Raw genomic sequence first — 23,931 nt, 5'->3', positions numbered from 1 at the left:
CAGATAAGGGCCTAATATCCAAAATATACAAAGAACTCATAAAACTCAACAACAAACAAACAAACAATCCAATAAAAAAATGGGAAGTGGACATGAACAGACACTTCTCCCAGGAGGAAGTACAAATGGCCAACAGATATATGAAAAGATGCTCATCTTCTTTAGTTATTAGAGAAATGCAAATCAAAACTGCAATGAGATACCACCTCACACACCTGTTAGATTAGCTATTATTAACAAGACAGGTAATAGCAAATGTTGGAGAGGCTGTGGAGAAAAAGGAACCCTCATACACTGTTGGTGGGAATGTAAAGTAGTACAACCATTATGGAAGAAAGTATGGTGGTTCCTCAAAAAACTGAAAATAGAACTACCTTATGACTCAGCAATCCCTCTACTGGGTATATACCCCAAAAACTCAGAAACATTGATACGTAAAGACACATGCAGCCCCATGTTCATTGCAGCATTGTTCACAGTGGCCAGGACATGGAAACAACCAAAAATCCCATCAATAGACGACTGGATAAAGAAGATGTGGCACATATACACTATGGAATACTATTCAGCCATAAGAAATGATGACATCGGATCATTTACAGCAAAATGGTGGGATCTTGATAACATGATACGAAGTGAAATAAGTAAATCAGAAAAAACCAGGAACTGCATTATTCCATACGTAGGTGGGACATAAAAGTGAAACTAAGAGACATTGATAAGAGTGTGGTGGTTACGGGGGGAGGGGGGAAAGGGAGAGGGAAAGGGGGAGGGGGAGGGGCACAAAGAAAACTAGATAGAAGGTGACAGAGGACAATCTGACTTTGGGTGATGGTATGCAACATAATTGAAAGACAAGATAACCTGGACTTGTTGATCTTTGAATATATGTAACCTGATTTATTGATGTCGCCCCATTAAAAAAATAAAATTATAATAATAAAAAAAAAAAGAAAACAATCCCCCTCACTATTGCAAAATAATAATAATAATAATAATAAAGTACCTAGGTGTAAATTAACCAAGGAGGTTAAAGACATGTACTCAGAAAATTATAAAACATTGATAAAAGAAATCAATGAAGATACAAACAAGTGGAAGCATATACCATGTTCATGGATAGGAAGAAGAAACATCATTAAAATGTCTATATTACCAAAAGCAATCTATAAATTCAATGCAATTCCTATTAAAATACCAATGGCATACTTCAAAGATATAGAAAAAATATTCCAAAAATTTATATGGAACCAAAAAAGAACATGAATAGCCTCAGCAATCTTGAAAAAGAATAATAAAGTGGGTAGTATCACATTTCCTGATATCAAGTTATACTACAAGGCCACTGTACTCAAAACAGCTTGGTACTGGCATAAGAACAGGCATTCAAATCAATGGAATAGAACAGAGAACCCAGAAATAAAACCACATCTTTATGGACAATTGCTATTTGATAAAGGAGTAAGAGCATACAATGGAGTAAAGATAGCCTCTTTAATAAATGATGTTGGAAAAACAAAACTAGACCACCAACTTAGATCATTCACAAAAATAAACAAAAAAATGGATAAAAGACTATAATGTAAGTCACAAAGCCATAAACATCTTGGAAGAAAACAGGCAGTAAACTCTCCAATATCTCTTGTAGCAATATTTTTGCCGATTTATCTCCACAGACAAGGGAAATAAAAGACAAAATATACAAATGGGACTATATCAAACTGAAAAGCTTTTGCACAGCAAAAGACACCATGAAAAAAATAAAAAGACAACCCACACAATAGGAGAATATATTTGCCAATATGTCTGATAAGGGGTTAATAACCAAAATTTATAAAGAACTTCTAAAACTCAACACCAGGAACTTAAACAATTCAATTAAAAAATGGGCAATGGAATTGAATTGACACTTCTCCAAAGAGGACATACAGATGGCCAGTAGGCATATAAAAAATGTTCAATGTCACTCATCATCAGAGAAATGCAAATTAAAACCACAATGAGATACCACCTCTTACCTGTCAGAATGGCGCTCATTAACACATCAACACACATAAGTGCTGATGAGGGTGTGGAGAAAAGGGAACCCTCCTGCACTGCTGGTGGGAATGCAGACTTGTGCAGCCACTGTGGAAAACAGTATGGTGTTTCCTCAAAAAATTAAAAATGGAACTGCCATTTGACCCAGCTATCCAACTTTTAGGAATATATCCTAAGAATACCAAATCACTGATTCAAAAGAAAATATGCTTTATTGTGGCATTGTTTACAATAGCCAAGATCTGGAAATAGCCCAAGTGTCCATCGATGCACTGGTAGATAAAAAAGCTGTGGCAGATTTACATGGAATACTATGTGACTGTGAAAAAGGAAATCTTACCTTTTGCGACAACATGGATGGACCTGGGGATTGTTGTGCTAAGTGAAATAAGCCAGGCAGAGAAAGAAAAATATCGTATGATCTCACTTATATGTAGAATCTAATGAACAAAGTAAACTGAGGAATGGAATAGAGGTAGAGTCGGATTCACAGGGACCAGAGGGGCAGCTGTCAGAGGGAAGGAGGATGAAGGGATGAGATCAGAGAAGGTGAAGGGATTAGTGAAACTATATATACATAACACATAGATACAGATAACAGGACAGGAAATCCCAGAGGAAAGGGGAGGGAGTTAGGGAGAAGAGGGCAAAGGGGGTGTAATGGGGGTCATGGGAGTGAGGGGTGAGGGTGTTATATTGAGTGGGACACTTGAATCCATGTTAACACAATAAATTAAAATTAATAAAAAAATTCTTAAATATCCAAATGCAAAAAAAAAAAAGGAAAAAAGAAGACTCAAAAAAACAATAGCATAAAGGAAGAAGTACTAGATTACTACTCTTAAGAAAAGTTTAAAATTCTATTATCAATCTCTATTATAAATGAAATCATTCATAAATATAAAATACTTTATATAAAAATATGTTGAGACCTTTGTCAATACCACTTAAGTATACTACAGAACACTATATAACTAAAAGATTTAATTGACTCTACTAGATTTTAATTGTACCAATGAAAATCATTTGTAATACCTGTGATACAATGGAAAATAGTGTTAGCAAGTTGTAAAGAACTGAAATCCTCATGCATTGCTGGTAAGAAAATAAAATGGTTCAGTCACTGTGGAAACAGTTTAGCAGTTCCTCAAAAGTTAAACATATGACTCAGCAATTCTACTCCTGGGTATAGATACCCAAGACCATCAAAAATAGGTATTCAAATAAAAACTTTTACACATATGTTCATAACAGCATCACTGATAATAGCCAGAAAGTGTAAGTAATCCAAATATCCATCAACTGATGAATGTATAAAATACGGTATAGTTCGTAAGTAGCCACAAAATCAGCTCAAACTGGCTTTATCCTGTTTCTAAAAAAATACTGAGTGGTTTTTCAGGGAAAACAAAACAAAACTAGTAAGTCATGCAGGCAAGGCACCAGGTAAGGAGAGAATGTTGACCTTCAGTAACACTTGGAACCAAAGTTTCATGAACCACGGGGGTGGCTCCCCGTGGACCCCACCCCACCCCCGTCACAGAACCAAAACGCTGGCGCTTGACCAGAACTTTATAGACAGAATCCTTTCAGAAGCGAAGGGTGTGTTGTCCAGGAAGGTCCACTGCTGAAGCCTTCGAACTAAAATCCATGCCACCAGTGCATCCATATACTAGCCCATCCCTCCCAAACCCCTTAAATTCTACCCCAAAGCCTTGATTATGGTAACAGATTTGAGCCTTACCTCCCATCTCCGTGCTGGTAGATCTCACAATAAAGCCTTTTTTTTTTTTTCTCAAAAGCCAAAGTCATAGTATGGGGTTCTATGCGCGTAAGGCAGGGAGCCCTTGCTCGGTACATATACAATGGAATATTATTTAACCATAAAAAGGAATGAAATACTGATACATGCTACAATACTACAATATGGCTGAATCTTGAAATCATGCTAAGGAAAAGCAGCCAGACAAAAAAGCCACACACTGTATCACTCCATTTATATAAAATGTCAGAATGGGCAAAAGCATAGGAACAGAAGCAGAATAGAGGTTGCCATGGTGGAGGTGGAGGGTAAGGAGGAAGGGAAAGGGGGAGATGGGGAGTGACTGCTTCATCAGTAAGGGTTTTCTAAAATGGTGATTTATGTTATGTGAATTTAGCCTCAATAAATAAAAGCCTAGTCATATAAAATTCTGCCATTAAAGTCAACTCAATATTATAGAACATTATTACTACAGAAGCATGAATCATCTATTATTCAATATCACACAACATTATTACTACAGAAATATGGATCATCTACTTACTAAACTCAGAGGTACCAAAGGGATTCTAAATGACTAATTACAATGTTCAGCATTACTATTCATGCCTTATAATTGCGCCCAAGACAAAATGTATGAAAGATCTGGTTGGAAACTTTCAGCTAGGTCCTTTTGACCCACTGGTGACCATCAGCAATAAGATCATGAATAAAACAGGTGGTGGAAAAGACATGTTAAACCAAATATGAAAAGCTTGAAGGAGGAGAAGAAAGTGGTAGATACTTTCTTAGAGAATACATAATTATATTTCTCCCTTTCTAGTCCTTTTTATAAATTTCTTTTACTTGAGGTTAATAAGAAATTTACTGCTCAGGCATTCTTTACACTACAATTCAACTATATATCATAAGTGATGAATATGTCAATTAGCAACTTCTATTATTCAACTACTCCACTGGAGTTATGAACATCACACACAGTTTATTCATATTGTTCACCACTATCTTTGTCTCCATCTTTGTCATCAGTGTGGAGCACATTTCTAGTCTATAATATTTACTTTATAGATTTCAAAAGGAAACTTGTCCCTAGCACTGTGACTGGTTGATGCATCCCATTAACTTTGCAACACACAAAGAAAATCGTGTCTTAAAACTACAGACTCAAGCTTTACTCACTCTAAAGATTATTTTAGAAATTGACCAGTACTTTCAATACTTGAAATCATGCTAAGGAAAAGCAGCCAGACAAAAAAGCCACACACTGTATCACTCCATTTATATAAAATGTCAGAACACTGAAACAGGTTCACCAACTTGATGACTATCATGGACTTGTTCACACTTTAGTTCACAACTACAATTTAATTAGACATCCTAGTCTTTCACTTATCCAGAACTTTATTGTTTACATCAAGAACCAACCTTTTCTTAGATCTTAACATTTTCTCTTCTCTTTCAATAACAGGACTAGCAGTTGGCTTTTTTACAAAACCATTATAAAATGTTTTATATCTTCATAAAAATTATTAAGTAAGTACTGATGAGTAAACAGCAAAGCTGCCCTGAGAGGCACACTCTTGGGAGTGAGTTAGGCTTAATCACTCAGTCAATGCTTCATGCCCCGAAATCTGCCTCATGGCATCTACTACTCAAATGTGAGTCTCAGCCAAACTACAACTACTACTTCTCGGAGATTTGTTAGGTCACTGCTAACAGTCAAAACTACCCTTGCTAAATCTGAAAATAGAGTCTACTGCACAATAACATATTAAAACCCCTCTATGTCATACTCTACTTTAAAGTGACATAAAGATCATGAGTTAGACACACCAATTTAATGCATCAGAAGACTTCACTGCTGGGAAAACTGCAAAAAGACAGGGACCCCAAATATCATGTCTTTTGGATGGCAAAGATTTTGGTGAAGTAAAAAAGAACATAATTGAAAAGAAATATACTTTTTTCCCTTTAGATACTATATATATATCAAATCTATATCTTTAAGACATTTTTTCTTATCCAAAAATAATTTGGATTTTCCAATCGGGTTTTAGTCAAGTAGAAGTTAGAAAATTACATATCCTTAATGGATTACAGTATTTCAAGCATATTAAACCCCTCTGATAGATATAAAATCACTCTAGGAAACAAGAGTTCCAGACAATGCCTTTTATTTACTAAAAGTAAATATGAATCCTAAAGGGAGGGCAGGTAGAGGCTGGGTGCAAAAGGAGGGCCAGGAGAACTTCTAGGCGGAATGTGGGTGTTAAAGCCAGAAGGCGAAGAAAATGCAGATTGGGTGTATAGAGTTAACTAAACAAGCACAGGTCATGTGTTGGGACGGAACTGGGCTGGCTTTCAGCTGCAATATATACCAAATAAAGAACATCAAACATGAACACTGGCATTCACAACTGGACTGAGGCAGGCTAGCTCTCATCCACAGAGTAACTGATGGCATATTATGTCTAAAAATTTCTAAATTATAATTAGGTTTAAAGGCAAATCATGACTTTACTAGTTTTAGGATTGGAGAAATGTCTCCTGATTCTGGTCAATCCTCTTGAAAAAACTCCTAAAATCTCTTTAATTCCAATGGTAAAATTAGTCACAGTCACTGAACTTATACATAAACTGAAGCTACAGTGTAAGAAGTATTCTATGGTACAGGAGACTCAGCAGAGCACTTAACCCACACTTGAGGTGTCAAAGAAAGTTCCCAGAGACCTGAACCATATGTGGGGGTTTCTCAAGTGAACAGTAAGTAGAATGTTGCAGGCAGGGGGAACAGCATGTGCAAAAGAGTGAGGCAATGGAACCAGATAGTAGACAAAGCATAGACTAACAAAACATAAGGCAACTCTTTCAGAATCTTGCCAAAGTTTAGGATTACTCCCTTCTCTAGGTGAGGCCTACCCTGACTTCGTATTCACAATGAAGACAAACATTTTAGGGCATCTCAAGATATAGACCAGCAAAAGTATTACTCTATTGGTATTTTTAATTTTGACCTCACCATTCTTATCCCTCGACTACTGACATTCCTTCTTTTGCTCCTGCCTTCCCTCATTCCCAAGACTTTCAGGAATCCTTACTCTCTTAGGGGGATATAATGTTTACACCCTACAGCAAACCTATGTTGCCATGTTCAGGCAACTGCTTCAATAGAGCAGATGCTAGTTCTTTATTTATTTATTTATTTATTATATTTAATGCAGTGACATTGATAAATCAGGGTACATATGTTGAGAGAAAACATCTCCAGATTATTTTGACATTTGATTGTGCTGTATACCCCTCCCCCAAAGTCAAATTGTCTTCTGTCACCTTCTATTTGGTTTTCTTTGTGCCCCTCCCCTCCCCCAACCCCTCTCTCCTTCCTCGCCCCATCTCCCCTCCCCCCATCCCCCAACCCCGTTGCCATCACATTCTTGTTCATGTCTCTGAGTCTCATTTTTATGTCCCATCTATGTATGGATTCATATAGTTCTTAGTTTTTTTCTGATTTACTTATTTCACTCTGTATAATGTTATCAAGGTCCATCCATGTTATTGTAAATGATCTGATGTCATCATTTCTTATGGCTGAGTAGTATTCCATAGTATATATGTACCGAAGCTTTTTTATCCACTCGTCCTCTGACAGACACTTGGGCTGTTTCCAGATCTTCGCTATTGTGAACAATGCTGCCATAAACATGGGGGTGCATTTCTTCTTTTCATACAGTGCTATGGTGTTCTTGGGGTATATTCCTAACAGTGGTATAGCTGGGTCAAAAGGCAGTTCGATTTTTAATTTTTTGAGGAATCTCCATACTGTTTTCCACAGTGGCTGCACCAGTCTGCATTCCCACCAGCAGTGCAGGAGGGTTCCCTTTTCTCCACATCCTCGCCAGCACTTATTCTGTGTTGTTTTGTTGATGAGCGCCATTCTCACTGGTGTGAGGTGATAACTCATTGTGGTTTTAATTTGCATTTCTCTAATGATTAGTGATGGTGAGCATTTTTTCACATGCCTATTGGCCATCTGTATGTCTTCTTTGGAGAAGTGTCTATTCATTTCTTTTGCCCATTTTTGGATTGGATTGTTTGTCTTCCTGGTATTAAGTTTTACAAGTTCTTTATAAATTTCGGTTATTAACCCCTTATCAGACGTATTGTCAAATATGTTCTCCCATTGTGTAGTTTGTCTTTTTATTCTGTTCTTGTTGTCTTTAGCTGTGCAAAAGCTTTTTAGTTTGATATAGTCCCATTTGTTTATCCTGTCTTTTATTTCACTTCCCCGTGGAGATAAATCAGCAAATATATTGCTGCGTAAGATGTCAGAGAGCTTACTACCTATGTTTTCTTCTAAGATGCTTATGGTTTTATGGCTTACATTTAAGTCTTTTATCCATTTTGAGTTTATTTTTGTGAGTGGTGTAAGCTGGTGATCTAGTTTCATTTTTTTGCAGGTAGCTGTCCAATTTTCCCAACACCATTTGTTAAAGACGCTGTCTTTACTCCATTGTATTTCCTTACCTCCTTTGTCAAATATCAGTTGTCCATAAATGTATCGGTTTATTTCTGGGTTCTCTGTTCTGTTCCATTGATCTATATGCCTGTTCTTATGCCAGTACCAGGCTGTTTTGAGTACAATGGCCTTGTAGTATAACTTGATATCAGGAAGTGTGATACCTCCCACTTTATTCTTCTTAAGATTGCTGAGGCTATTCGAGTTCTTTTTTGGTTCCATATAAATTTTTGGAATATGTGATCTATATCTTTGAAGTATGTCATTGGTATTTTAATTGGTATTGCATTGAATTTATAGATTGCTTTGGGTAATATAGACATTTTAATGATATTTATTCTTCCTAACCATGAGCACGGTATATGCTTCCACCTGTTTGTATCTTCCTTGATTTCTTTTATCAATGCTTTGTAATTTTCCGAGTACAAGTCTTTAGTCTCCTTGGTTAAGTTTACTCCTAGATACTTTATTTTTTTTGTTGTAATTGTGAAGAGGATTGTTTCCTTAATTTCTCTTTCTGACTGTTCATTGTTGGCGTATAAAAATGCCTCTGATTTCTGAGTACTGATTTTATATCCTGCCACTTTGCTAAATTCATTTATCAGGTCCAGTAGTTTTTTGACTGAGACTTTAGGGTTTTCTATATACAATATTATATCATCTGCAAATAATGATAGTTTTACTTCTTCTTTTCCAACTTGAATGCCTTTTATTTCTTCTTCTTGTCTGATTGCTATGGCTAGGACTTCCAGGACCATGTTAAATAAGAGTGGTGAAAGGGGGCACCCCTGCCTTGTTCCTGATCTTAAGGGTATTGCTTTTAATTTTTGCCCATTGAGTATGATGTTGGCTGTGGGTTTCTCACAGATGACTTTTATCATGTTGAGGTATGTTCCCTGTATTCCCACTTTGCTGAGAGTTTTGATCATGAAAGGGTGCTGGATTTTATCAAATGCTTTTTCTGCATCTATTGAAATTATCATATGGTTTTTCTCCTTCTTATTGTTTATGTGATGAATCACATTGATTGATTTATGAATACTGTAGCAGCCCTGCCTCCCCAGAATAAATCCCACTTGATCATGGTGTATGATTTTTTCCATATATTGTTAGATCCGGATTGCTAATATTTTGTTGAGGATTTTAGCATCTATATTCCTCAGATATATTGGCCTATAATTTTCTTTTTTTGTGTTGTCTTTGCCTGGTTTTGGAATCAGAATTATGCTCGCCTCATAAAAGGAGCTTGGAAGTCTTCCTTCCTCTTGAATTTTTTGAAATAGTTTGAGAAGGATAGGAGTTAGTTCTTCTTTGAATATTTGGTAGAATTCAGTTGTGAAGCCATCAGGCCCCAGACTTTTCTTTGTTGGGAGTTTTTTGATAACTGTTTCGATCTCATTTGGTGTAATCGGTCTGTTTAGGTTTTCTGATTCTTCCAGATTGATTTTTGGAAGATTGTATGTTTTAAGGAATTTGTCCATTTCATCTAGGTTGTCTAATTTTTTGGCATACAGTTCTTCATAGTATTTTCTTACAATATTTTGTATTTCTGTTGTGTCAGTTGTTATTTCTCCACTTTCGTTTCTAATTTTATTTATTTGAGTCCTCTCTCTCTTTTTCTTGGTGAGACTAGTTAAAGGTTCATCAATCTTGCTTACCTTTTCAAAGAACCAGCTCCTAGTTTCATTGATCCTCTGTATTGTTTCTTTAGACTCTATGTCATTTATTTCTGCTCTGATCTTTATTATTTCCTTCCTTCTACTACATTTGGGCTTTACTTGCTGTTCTTTTTCTAGTTCTTTTAGATGCAGGGTTAAGTTGTTTATTTGAGCTTTTTCTAGCTTCTTAAAGTGTGCCTGTAGTGCTATGAACTTCCCTCTCAGTACTGCTTTCACTGTGTCCCATAAATTTTGAGTTGTTGTATGCTCATTGTCATTCATTTCTAGGAATTTTTTTATTTCTTCTTTGATCTCATTTTTAATCCATTCATTATTTAACAACCTGCTATTTAGTTTCCATGTGTTTGAGAATTTTTGAGCTTTTCTGTTGTGGTTCATTTCTAGTTTCATGCCGTTGTGATCGGAGAAAGTGCTTGATATGATTTCAATCTTCTTAAATTTGTGGAGAGCACTTTTGTGCCCTAACATGTGGTCTATCCTAGAGAATGTACCATGAGCACTTGAAAAGAATGTATATTCTGCTGCTTTAGGGTGAAAGGTTCTGAAGATATCTATTAAATCGAGTTGATCTAGTGTGTCCAATAAGTCTGCTGTTTCTTTGTTAATTTTCTTTCTTGAGGATCTATCTAGTGATGTTAGTGGTGTATTGAAATCCCCTACTATTATAGTATTGCTGTTGATCTCGCCCTTTATGTCCATCAATGTCTGCTTTATATATTTAGGTGCTCCTATATTAGGTGCATAGATATTTATAATAGTTATATCTTCCTGTTGGATTACTCCTTTTATCATTATGTAGTGGCATTCTTTATCTCTTACTATATCCTTTGTTTTAAAGTCCAGTTTGTCTGATATAAGTATTGCTACCCCAGCTTTTTTTTCATCCATTTGCATGAAATGTTTTTTTCCATCCTTTTACCTTCAATCTATGTGTATCTTTTGTTCTAAGGTGTGTCTCTTGTAGACAGCATATGTACGGGTCCTGTTTTCTTATCCATGCAGCTACCCTATGTCTTTTGATTGGGTCATTTAATTCATTTACATTTATGGTTATTATTGATATGTAGTTATTGCCATTTTATTCTTTAAAGCTGTATTCCTTTTTTGCTATATTCATTTCCCACTTTGATCTGTTTACAACAGGCCCCTTAACATTCCTGCAGCATTGGTTTGGTTGTAATGAATTCCTTGAGTTGTTTTTTGGCTGGGAAGCTTTTTATTTCTCCTTCATTTTAAACGATAGCCTTGCTGGATAAAGTAGTCTTGGTTGTAGGTTATTGTTCTGCATCACTTTGAATATTTCTTGCCATTCCCTTCTGGCCTCAAGTGTTTCTGTTGAGAAGTCGAATGTCATCCTTATGGGGGCTCCTTTGTAGGTGATAACTTTTTTTTCTCTTGCAGCTTTTAATATTTTCTCTTTATCGCTTAGCTTTCGTATTTTAATTATGATGTGTCTTGGTGTAGGTTTCTTTGGGTTTTTCTTTAATGGAGTCCTCTGTGCTTCTTGAACTTGTGAGAGTTTCTCCTGCATTAATTTAGGGAAGTTTTCAGCTATGATATGATTGAACAAAGTCTCTATCCCTTGTTCTTTTTCTTCTTCTTCAGGAACCCCTATGATGCGGATGTTATTTCTCTTCATGTTGTCACAGAGCTCTCTAAGAGTTTCCTCAGACTTTTTCAGTCTCTTTTCTTTTCCTTCTCTGCTTTCATGCCTTCATTCCAGTTGTCCTCAAACTCGCTGTTTCGATCCTCAGCTCTATCTATCCTGTTTTTAATTCCTTCCCTTGTGGTCTTTATTTCTGATATTGTATTTGTCATCTCCATCTGATTCTTTTTTATACTTGCTATTTCTTTATTTAGGTGTTCATAATGACCATCCATTGTTGTTCTAAGGTCCCTAAGCATCCTTACAATCATTATTTTGAACTCCGCATCTGGAAGTTTGATTATTTCCATATTACTCAGTTCATCTCCTGAAGGTATCTCTTGTGGTTTCATTTGGATTGCACTTTTTTGTTTTCTCATTGTGTTTGGGTGTTTTATTTGTAGAGTTGGTTGAGTCTAGGCTTGGTGTTGTCTGCCTCCAGTTTTCAGTTGTGTTATTTCTAGGTCTTCTTGGGTTGGTATCAGCTATTATTTGTAATCCACTTTCAGATTTGGGCAGTTTTGAAGTCTTGATTTGTTTATTTTCTTAACAGGTGATAGTCTTGTTTATTGAACTCAGCAGGGGGCTTCCTTGAAAGTGTATCCAGGAATGCGATGGGTGTAACCTAAGACTCTGAAGGCCTCTTCAGCCAACTAATCTCTCTGGGGACAGGGTGTTTTCTCAGCTTCAGTAGGGGGAGGTGTATCTCAGATCTCCATGGAGACCTGAGTTACTGCCCTTCCTCCCCACTTCTTGTTTTCAGCTGTGTCTTGTTGCGCTGATTGGAGCTGGAGAGATGTTCGGAGATCTCTGATCCAGAAGCAATTCAGTACTGTTTTGTGGAAGGTTCAGTCCCTCCCCCAGCTATGGTCGCCTCCAGCACAGGTGAGTAGGCTTTTTTAGTTCATTTCCTGCATTCCTTAGCCCCTCACACTCTGTCCCTCTCCCTATCCTTTCCACTTGGGAGATAAGCTGGTCTTTTCAAGACACCTTGCTCCCTGGTTGCCAAGGCAAGTGGCTGTGAGCAGTATTTTCTGCTCTTTTCCCTTGAGTGAGATCCCCTCTGGGTTCTCAGCCTCCCCCTCCCCTCCATTCCTATAAGCAGAGGAGATTCAGGCACTCCCTACCAGGTTTGTTGTGGCTTCTTCTTTGCTCCTTGATTTTTGAGAGCTGTTCTTGTAGTCCAGAGTTGTTTTTTCATGCTGATTTTTCCTAAATTGATTTGTATTCCAGTTTGGTGGTGAGAGCTGGGCGTCTGTGCATCCGCCTACTCCACTGCCATCTTCCCATCCCAAACCCATGTAGTTTAATGGTCAACTCGATGCTAGTTCTTTTATTACATCTTCTCGAGAAAAGTAACATGCTGTGGTAACTAAAAACTAATCAACAACTAATCACTTCCATTAGTGTATTTGAGTGAGGCTCACTAGATATGCTTTCTATAGTTTTCAATAAAACATTAAAACAACGTCAAACATAATATCTAGATAAGAGATTGCCCAATGGAATTTGCCAACTATCTTCTGCAATATATATAATGTATTTTTGGGAAGAGGGGTGCACAGATCTGACAAGGGTTTACTAATGAACACAATAAAATTTCTTGCTTCTCATTAAAAATAAAGTGTCAGGAATGACAAGTGTTAGGGGCAAGTTCAGGTTATAAAAGTAAATTTGACCAAGCCTCTCACCTTGCTCAGGCAAGCAGTAAGTAGATTTGAAAGGATCTTGTAAGATGAGGTAAAGACTGGACTTTATTCTAAGAGCAATGAGAAACCACTGGAGAATTTTTATCACAAACATGTGATCATTAGATCTGTGTTTTAGAGAAATCATGTAGAAACAATGTAGATAATGGACTAGGAGACAGGAAAACCATACGAAAGGATGGGAGACCATCTTTTAGTAATCAAGGCCTATGCTGGTAGCATAAAGGAATGGAGAAACATGCTTAGATACGAGATGTTTAAGAGGAAGAGTACACAATATTTAGTGTCTGAACATGGCAAAAAAGAAATAGGGAGAAATTAGGATGGCGCTCAGGTTGCCAGTTAGGGAACTAGGTATGTGGTATAACCATGTACTAAAAGAGAAAACAAAGGATTAAGGAAATACTTAGAAGGAGAAGTTCAGTCTAGAACATGCTAAATATGACATCAGAGTAGTGGCAGCATGAGAGGTACCCTTGATCTCTCCCTTTGAAATTTCCACAAATTGACCAGCTATAATACAGCAAAAGAACCCCAGTTGGGCTTGCAGGCTTGCATGAAATATCCGTGCATCAAATTAACTAAAGGTAGGAAGAGTAAAACAGAGGGCAGGGTGGGGGAGGCAAGGAGTGGAAAATAAGAAGCACTCACTGTCAGCCTCCAGAGAGGGGAGAAACCAGAGTGAATGGATCTTCTGCCAGGTAGAGTGAAAAGACTGGGGGGAATTTGGAGAGATACTAAACTAAAGCGGAAAATTGTGGGATCACTGTCAGAGACACAAAAATAAAAGGTGCAGATATCCAGCCTCCCAGATCCTGCCACTCTCCCCTTGAGGACATGGAGAGTAGCAGAGACATAGCCCATAGCTGATCCTATAGGGCCACTCTTTCCCCTGAAAAACAGAGGTGCTGTGTGTCTAGCCCTCTGATCTGTTGAGATGTAGGGAGGAGCACCTGGAGGCCTGAGATGGCCATTGCTAAAGCTGTAAACCTCACAGCACATCCCACCTACTGGGACTGCAGCCCCGCCTCCATCCTCACATAGCAACTTCTCAGCAGAGGCCAGTCTGGGAATTTCACAGAGCTAAAACTTGTAACCCAGTGCTACCTACTGGGAAAAAAAGAAAAACTTCCTGGAAATCCTGTTCTGTTTGCTTGGGTGTTTGGGGATTGGGGGCTGTTTTCTTTATTTCTAATTTTTTAATTTTTCTTTAGTTTTTTTTGTTGTTGTTTTTGATTACCTTTTGTTTTTGGTCTTTGCTTTTCATGGTTTTTCTATTATTTTTTTTATTTATAATTTATTTGCTTTTTTGGGTTTTTTTTTAAGAAATCTTTTTTTTTATTTATTTATTCATTTTTATTAGAGAGAGAGGAGAGAGAGAGAGAGGAAAGAGATAGAACAGAGGGAGGAGCAGGAAGCATCAACTCCCATATGTGCCTTGACCAGGCAAGCCCGGGGTTTCGAACCAGCAACCTCAGCATTCCAGGTCAATGCTTTACCCAGTGCGCCACCACAGGTCAGGCTTTTTTTTGGTTTTGATTTTGTTGTTGATTTCTTAACAATACCACTTTCAAATGTCCTTAAGGCAAAACAAACAAACAAACACCATGGCTACGCAAGAAAGACATACAGTTCAGGCCCTGGCCGGTTGGCTCAGCGGTAGAGCGTCAGCCTGGCATGTGGGGGACCCGGGTTCGATTCCCGGCCAGGGCACATAGGAGAGGTGCTCATTTGCTTCTCCACCCCGCACCCCTCCTTCCTCCCTGTCGCTCTCTTCCCCTCCCGCAGCCGGGGCTCCATTGGAGCAAAGATGGCCCGGGCGCTGGGGATGGCTCCTTGGCCTCTGCCCCAGGCGCTAGAATGGCTCTGGTCATGGCAGAGCGACGCCCGGAGGGGCAGAGCATCGCCCCCTGGTGGGCATGCCGGGTGGATCCCGGTTGGGCGCATGCGGGAGTCTGTCTGACTGTCTCTCCCCGTTTCCAGCTTCAGTAAAATACAAAAAAAAAAAAAAAAAGAGATACAGTTCAGAAAAAAAAAGAAAAAAATCCAGAAAGCAATCTCAATCACATGGAAATCTTGGACTTAAACAATAGAGAATTCAAAACTGAAGTTCTGAGAATACTCAACAAGATGTGAGAAAATACTGATATGCAACTTAATGAGCTCAGAAAACAAAATGAGTACCTCACCAAGGAGACTGAAACTTTAAAAACAGAGATGAAGAACTCAACGCATGAACTGAAAATAGAGCTACCTAGTTTAGCTAATACAACAGGTCAGATAGAGGAGAGAATCAGCGACATCGAAGACAGGCACCTAGAGATGATGTAGAGGGATGAAGAGAGATTCAGAAATTAAGAAAATTGAGAGAGCTTTAGAGAATTGCCTGACTGCATCAGAAGAGCAATATAAGAATAGTGGGTGTTTCAGAAGAAAAGAGGGAGAAGGGAATGGAGAGCCTATTCAAACAAATAATCAATGAGAACTTCCAAAGCCTATAGAAAGAGTTAGATCCTCGAACCCAAGAAGCAAACCAAACACCTAGTTATCTCAACCTAATAAGGCCTTCTGCAAGGTATATTTTAATAAAACTGTCAAAAATCAATGGCAAAGAAAGAATCCTCAAGGCAGCTAGGGGAAAAGAAGAACTTAACATATAAGGGAAGGCCCATCTGGTTATTATCAGACTTCTCAGCAGAAACTCTACAAGCCAAAAAAGAGTGGAATCAAACCTTCAAAGTACTGAAAAAGAGGAATTAATGATGAAGAATATCATATCCATCAAAGTTATCCTTCAAATATTAAGGAGAAAAAAAAGTTTTCCAGAAATACAGAAGCTAAGAAAATTTATAACCAGAAAACCCCCACTGCAGGAAATACTCAAGGGTGTTATTTTACCAGATACAAAAAACAATACAAAACTACAAGTAAAAGCTCCAACAAAGTTACAATATAAACAAGGATAAACTGTGACAACAAAAACATAAAAGGGGAGAGGATCAAGGTCTGAAGTAGTAAAGGAGAATGTAGTGCAGAAGCACTCATTAGACAAAGGACACTTGTATCTATGAAACTTTTTTTCTCAGTAGCCTAATGGTAATCGCATGCGTGCGCGCGCGCACACACACACACAGCCACAAAACTGAAATACATAGCTTAAAAAAAAGCAACAGCAGGAAATAGAGGAAAGAAGCATGGAATACCACCAATAAAAACATCTGACAGAAACACAAAGGGAAAGAGTCAAAGGAGATACAGAGCTACCAGAAAACAAAACATAAAATGCCTATAGGAAACCCTCATATGTCAATAATTACTCTAAATGTAAATGGACTGAACTCACCAATAAAGCAGCAGAGAGCAGCAGATTGGATCAAAAAGCAAAATCCAACCATAGGCTGCCTTCAGGAGACACATTTAAGCTTCAGGGACAAAAATAGACTCAAACTGAAAGGCTGAAAAACAATTCTTCAAGAAAATAATACCCAAAGAAAAGCAGGTATAGCTACACTATACTTTTATCTGACAATACTGACTTCAAGACAACAAAGGTAACAAGAGACAAAGATGGACATTTCACATTGGTAAAGGGGATACTATATCAAGAAGACATAACACTTCTTAATATATATGCACTGAATTAGGGAGCACCAAAATATATAAGATATCTACTAACAGAACAAAAAAGAGAAATAGATAAAAACACAATCATATTTGGAAACCTCAACATACCATTGACAGTTTTAGATAAATCATTGAAACAGAAAATCAATAAATAAATACTGGCCTTAAATGACACACTGGACCAATGGACAGAATAGATATTTTCAGAACATTTCATCCAACAACATCAGATTATATGTTCTTTTCAAGTATGCACAGAACATTCTCGAGGATAGACCATATGTTGGACCACAAAACTAACCTCAACAAACTTAATAAGACTGAAATTATACCAACCATAATATTCTCTGACCATTAGGCTCTGAAATTAGAATTCAACTGAAAAAAGGAAGTAAAGAAACCACAAAAATGTGGATGGAAAATGATTTGACTTTGGGTGACAAGCACACAACACAATCAACAGTTCAAATGCTGTAGAGATGTTCACCTGAAGCCTATGTACTCTTGTTGATCAATGTCACCCTATTAAATTTAATTTCTAAGAAAAAAAAACCAGGAATATGTTGAATATAATAGTATAGCCCCGTTTAGCACCAACATAAACAAACTCTTTATACTCAAAGCTCATCTCATTCTTAAATTCTTTCCAGTTTTACCTATCATCCATTCACAATGTGTGGGGCATCCAGGTGAAAATGTCCAATAAGCAATGTGAGTATGAAGGCTAGGAGACAGATAGGAGTTGAAGACATAGATGTTAGAATCTTTAACACATAGAAGGTAATTAAAGGCACGGTAATGGATGAGATGATCCATGGAGGATGAGAAGGAAAAAAAAGACTGGGCCAAGAACAACAGGAATGTAAGAGATAGCAATAAAGGGTTTAACTGACCTATGGACATTTAATTGAAAAAAAAGGGGGGGGGGGATGGAGGTTGATCATGACAATAGTTATGTTAAGGGAACAAAGTCTTATACCTAAGAAGAACTCACATTGGGGCTTCTGGGAAAAATTAGCAGAGCTGTGGTAGGCAACAGGAGGAGCATCCACCAATTCAATTCTTGGCTCTAGTTTTTAGGTTCAGTCAGCCATCTTTATAAGATCTACAAATCAGTAAAAAATGAACTGACAAAATCACTGTTGTCCTAGTTTCTTTTTACTTAGTAGATTCAAAACTGATACTATTTGTGCAGTCAAGCAATATGTTAGTTACTTAAATAAAAGACTCGCCTAACCAGGCGGTGGCGCAGTGGATAGAGCGTTGGACTGGGATTGAGACCCCGGTTCGAGACCCCGAGGTTGTCAGCTTGAGCGCGGGCTCATCTGGTTTGAGCAAAGCTCATCAGCTTGGACCCAAGGTCGCTGGCTTGAGCAAGGGGTTGCTCAGTCTGCTGAGGGCCCGTGGTCAAGGCACATGTGAGAAAGCAGTCAATGAACAACTAGGGTGTTGCAACGTGCAGTGGAAAACTGATGATTGATGCTTCTCAACTCTCTCCATTCCTGTCTGTCTGTCCCTCTATCCCTCTCTCTGACTCACTCTGTCTCTGTAAACAAACAAAATAAATAAATAAATAAATATAAATAAATAAATAAATAAATAAAAGACTCATTCTTGTACCACTAATGCAATCCCAAAGCTGTATCAGAACAATACAGATATACAGTAGTAATATCAGTGTAGTTTCAAGTGCTACAAAACACAATGATTCTACATTTTGGTTGCAAGCTTTAAAAATACTATAGTATACGTGGTTTTGAGTAAGATCCTAATTGTAGTCATGTCTTAGACTAATTTTTTTTCTATTCAAATGCTGACAAGAAAAATATATAGTTTTAATCTGAGGTTGCAGGCACATACCATTCATCCCACTTTAACTTGACTTTAACCTTAAGAGTACTCTTGCAAAGCAACAAAAGTGTACAGAATCGAGGTCAATTAATAACTGATTTCTAAAATCTACTGAATTTTTAACTGGTCAATATCAAAATCTCTATAATTTGTAGTGAGCAATTATGAAACTTGAAAATTTTTCCAGTTTCATCTAAGATTTCCCCAAAGACAAAAAGTATTTTCGTAAATTCTGATGCATCTGTATATCCCTTTAAGTACTTCATTAACCATTATTCTATTGGATATATTATAATATAATACACACATTCAAACCACATTTTTGTAAACAGCTGTCTGATTCAGTACTGAAACCGTTATCCATATTTAATTATCTTCTCGAAACAAAACCTTGTTTTCTGAGTCCCAGGATAGGATTCATCCTTAGTCCATATTTAACTTTTCTTCAGATAGAAGTTACTAAGAGTACCAACCTGTTTATCACCAAAGCAAATAGCTCTGTATAATCTAAACTCATCTCTTTCAGAAAGTCCTCCCATTTTTATCTATCATTTATTCACAATGTATGTGTTCTTGACATTACAGTTTCTTATGGTCATGCTGTTTTCACCTTTGCTAGAATATTTTTCTTGTACCTTCTGTATGAGCTGTTCCTTTCTCCTACAATGTGTCCTATCTCCTGGGAAATGGAGACTTACCAGTCATATTTTTGTAAGGCTCTGCACACAAAAGTCGCTTGATGTAAGTGTCCGGCTGATTCTCTGGTCTCTCAAACACAAGGTATCAAAAAGGAATTAGGTTCCTTAATATCTTGTTTTATATTAAACAATTAGCATATTAACCTCTACCTTCCTTATCTCACCCTTTGTTCCTGTCCAGTGAAAACCTAGATCATTACATTCAAGCAAAAGGAAAACCTCTTGAGTATAAGGCTAAGAGAAAGGAAGAAGGCTAAGAAATCAGAAATAGGAAAGAAAAGGAAAAAATGATCAAAGTAAAATGACTAAAAGAAAAATTTAAGCCAACGATAATAAAAGGGAGTAAGATAGATAATAGTAAGGCAATAATGTCAGACGACAACCAAGAAAAAGAATCACGCAGGAAATAAATTCAATCTCTTGCTTAATTTGATCACTAAACCACAGCTCACAGGAGAACTGACAACTTTTAAATCCCAGTCCAGGGACATGTGGTTATCCCACCCTGGTATCTGTTATGCCAAATATCACTGCTGACTTGGGGTACTCCTGAGTCAGTTAAGAGGACCACTATTATTTCCATTTGCTGCCAAGAGACACATCAGTGAGTGGGGGCTGGAGAGAGAGCCAGTGGCAAAGATATCCCAATAGCAGGCCAACGGCTCCATAAAACAAGTCTGGTACTGAGGTTAAAATGAAATGAAATGGAAGAGAAATCAAGACAAAGGAGGATGAGAAGAACAAACACAGCATCAGAGTGGGTTCTTTCTATCTTCAGGGGAAAGCAAACATTTGGATTTGTTGCTATCTACCGAATTTAAGACTTTGTTCCTCTCTCGCAGTTATCAATATTTGTTAGTAACACCACTCAAAAAAAAATAGACCTATAGGCTAAAGTGAAAATGAGTGGTTAAAGTAGGTATAACAATAATCATTTTTTAAAAAAATACCTTTTTTAAGTTACAGCAGTTAACTACATGAAGAATATCCCTTAACTGACTTGGAGAGATACTCATCCTAAATTCTATTTATTTATTTTTTTAAGTAAGAGGAGAGGAGATAGACAAACTCTTGCATGCACCTTGACAGAGATCCACCAGCTACCGCCATCTGGGACTGAGGCTCTAAGTCTAATTAACCTAGCCATCCTCAGTGCCTGAGGTTGATGCTCAGACCAGTTGAGCCACTGGCTGTGGGTGGAGAAGAAGGAGAGAAGGGGGCTGGGGGGTAGAAGCACATGGTTGCTTCTCATGTGTGCCCTGACCCGGGATGGAACCCAGGACATCTGCACACGGGACTGACACTCCATCTACTGAGCCAGTCGGCCAGGGCTTCATTCTAAATTCTCAAATCAAATAGGAAAGCTGCGGATAAACACGTGTAAAAACATGACATTTCTGTTAAAATATGTCTGTATAAGCGCAGGAAAAGTCTTTGAATAATTTCAAAATAAAGCTATTGTAAATGATTTTTCCTTTTATAATTTTTTTGTTTTGAATATAATTAAAATTAAAATAACAATCCTTTAAAATAAAAGGAAAAAAATGTTCCTTTCCAGACCATTCAGTATTTATCCTGAACTAAATGTGTATGGAACTTATACAAAATCCCTTTCACACAGAATATAGCTTTGAGAGAGCAGCTCACACCCAGAGGGTGAAGCAGCCAAGCCTAGCTGCAAGAGGGTAGAAAACACACGCTGTGCACACAATGGAAAGGTCTGAATCCAGCAGCTCTATTCACTGGTTTAGTGACCTGGGTTAAATTACAGAAAACTTATGAGCACGGCCTTGGGAGTGGGATACCTCACAGGGTTGTTTGGAGAATTCTTGAGAACAGCACCCACATATGACACAGATTGGTAGGCAGCTTATTAATAGTCCTCCTGACCAATATTACACTTTTTATTATATCAAAAAACAATCTGTTCCAGATAATAACAGACTGTTTGCCATTTACATTGACATCCCCTTGGCCTGTGATTCCTCATACCCACTAGTGATCAGCAGAGCAGCCCAGTTACTGCTAGAGCCTAGAGCATCGGTACTTACCACCTCCAGGAGAGAGCAAAATAGTACTCAGCAAGTGGGAAGCAGGTGTCAGAGAACAAGCCTGTGTTTATCAAGTTCTTTGTCCTACAAATATATAAGCAAGCCCAGTAAGGGTAGAAAACATCTTCTCTAAAGGCAAGTATTGAGGAGCATGACCAAATGAATAGCATGATATTCTCAGCTATTGCGACTTAGCTTGACATAGTACACTTCTGCAGAGTTTCAACTGTAATTGTTATTCATTTTTTAATGTTAGTGTTCATAAGTATGCCTTAAGCCTGGAAAAGTTCAGAACCACTAAGACAGAAAATAAATAGCAAGAGGTATAGAGTCAACTATCTAGAAAAGTGCAAAGCTTTCTACAATGATGTCAATGTTCTGCCTACAGACATATGCCATCCAATATCATAGCACTGGCCCCAGGTGGCTACTGGACACATGAAGTGTAGTAGTGCAATGAAGGGACTGAATTTTTCATTTTACTTCTTTTTAATTTACATCATCAAAAATAGCTATTGAGTATATTGAATGGCACAAATCTAGAACCATGGGTTAAAGACTTGTGCTAACTGAAAAAGGGTGGTATGTGGGTAGGTTAGTTCAGTTTAAAAAAAAACTGACCAAAAGAAAAAAAAAACAAAACAGCAGAAAAATAAATAAAGAAAATAAAAAACAAATAAAACTCTAACATTGTAGTAATATTCTCATATAGAGTTGACCCTGATAAAGCTGAAGTCCTAGTCTGGTCTGCTGAGGATGCCATAACAAAAGGCCATACACTGGGTGGCTTATACAACACAAATTTATTTTCTCAGTTTTAGAAGTTGGAAAGCCCAAATCAAGGTTTTGGACGATTTGTTTCCTGGTGAGGAGCCTCCCTATGGCCTGTAAATGGCTGCCAACCCTCTGTGTGTTCACATGACCTCCTATATGAACATGTACAGAGAAATAAACATCTCTCTTCCTGGTCTTATAAGGCCACAAACACTCTCCCAGCAGGACCCCACCCTTATGACCTCATTTAAACTGAATTATCTCTCTAAAGATGCTATCTCCAAGTACAGTCACATTGGGCTTCAACATATAAATTCATGGGAAGGGGGGAGGAGACATAAAATTCAATCCATAGCACAACTGTGCACTTTCCCTCCCATACCCAGCTTTCTTATCATAAGTTTCAATACTCCATGCACTATACTTCTCACCCTTACTTTATAATTTTCTACAGACTAAGTTTTCAGCCTACTCTTACCATACCACCAGTTTACATAAGGCTTTAACCCTGCCATCAGACACCTCTGAAATTTACCAAGATTACACTTAGCTTTGGCCCTCAAAATGGCTTCTTACCTCCTAAAATGATTGTGCAGAAAAGAGTTAACACAGCAAGGCTGACATTGATCTCCTTAGAAAAGATAGCTTGCAGGGCTGCCCTTGGCTGGAGTCTGGGAACTCGGATACTAGGAGAGTTCTACCTCCCTAGCTACTAAAAGGGACTTACTGTGCCTCAACTGTTTGTACAAAAAATGTGATTTATACTGAACATCTGCTTTCCCTCTGAGGGTCTAGAATTTTGGTACCTGCTAAGCAGAGGATGATTACGTGACCAGCCCCCAATAAAAACCATGGGTAATAATCTTCCCTGATGGATGACATTTCACACATGTTGTCACAATTCTGCTGGAAGAATTAAGTGTGTCCTGTGTAATTCCACAGGGAAAGGATGCTTAGAGCTTGTGCTTGGTTTCCTCCAGACTTCGTCCCATGAACCTTTTCTCTTTGGTGATTTTGCTTTCTATCTCTTCCCTGTAATAAATCATAATAAAATTATATTTGGAATTCTATGAATCTTCCTAGTGAATCATCAAACCTGCGTTGGTCTTGAAGATCCCCCAATACACTAATCAATCCAATTTTTAATTCACATCATCAAACATCTATACCTAGTAAAAGAACCCTGTATTCCTGTATTTTGATCTTCCCAGGTTCTACTCCAATGCATAATGCTCCCAGCTCTGGGCTTATCCAGTCTACTATCTCCATTACCACAACCACTCAGGTTAAGATAACCATCAAATCTCTCTATATATATGTCAATGCATCTAGAACTGGAGTGAATATTCCCCAAGAGACAGGGAGTAGATTTTTAATATAAAAATGTTTGTTTCCTATATCTTTCAGTAAAAATAATGTTCCCAGGAGCTTCCCCATGCTGAGCCTCATTTCACTTGACCTTTCTGCAAGAGTAGAAACTGCAGAACACTCCAGTCTGCCTAGAAGTTTCTTCTCCTTCCAAATACCTTTAAATGCCTCCTTTCATCTCACTTCCCATGAACCATTCCATTCACTTCCACAA

At 37.7% G+C, this 23,931-nt stretch overlaps 1 protein-coding gene across 2 annotated transcripts in view; it reads right to left on the bottom strand.

The window, feature by feature from the left end:
• The window catches only part of FANCC (FA complementation group C), a 306,682-nt gene that overhangs the window by 260,063 nt on the left and 22,688 nt on the right, over positions 1-23,931 (bottom strand). The window lies entirely within an intron of this gene.

This window comes from Saccopteryx leptura, chromosome 2, assembly GCF_036850995.1.
Source record: "Saccopteryx leptura isolate mSacLep1 chromosome 2, mSacLep1_pri_phased_curated, whole genome shotgun sequence".
Lineage (NCBI taxonomy): Eukaryota > Metazoa > Chordata > Mammalia > Chiroptera > Emballonuridae > Saccopteryx > Saccopteryx leptura.
The sequence above is the reverse complement of the archived record's forward strand: the minus strand, read 5'-3'. Positions and strand labels throughout refer to the sequence as shown.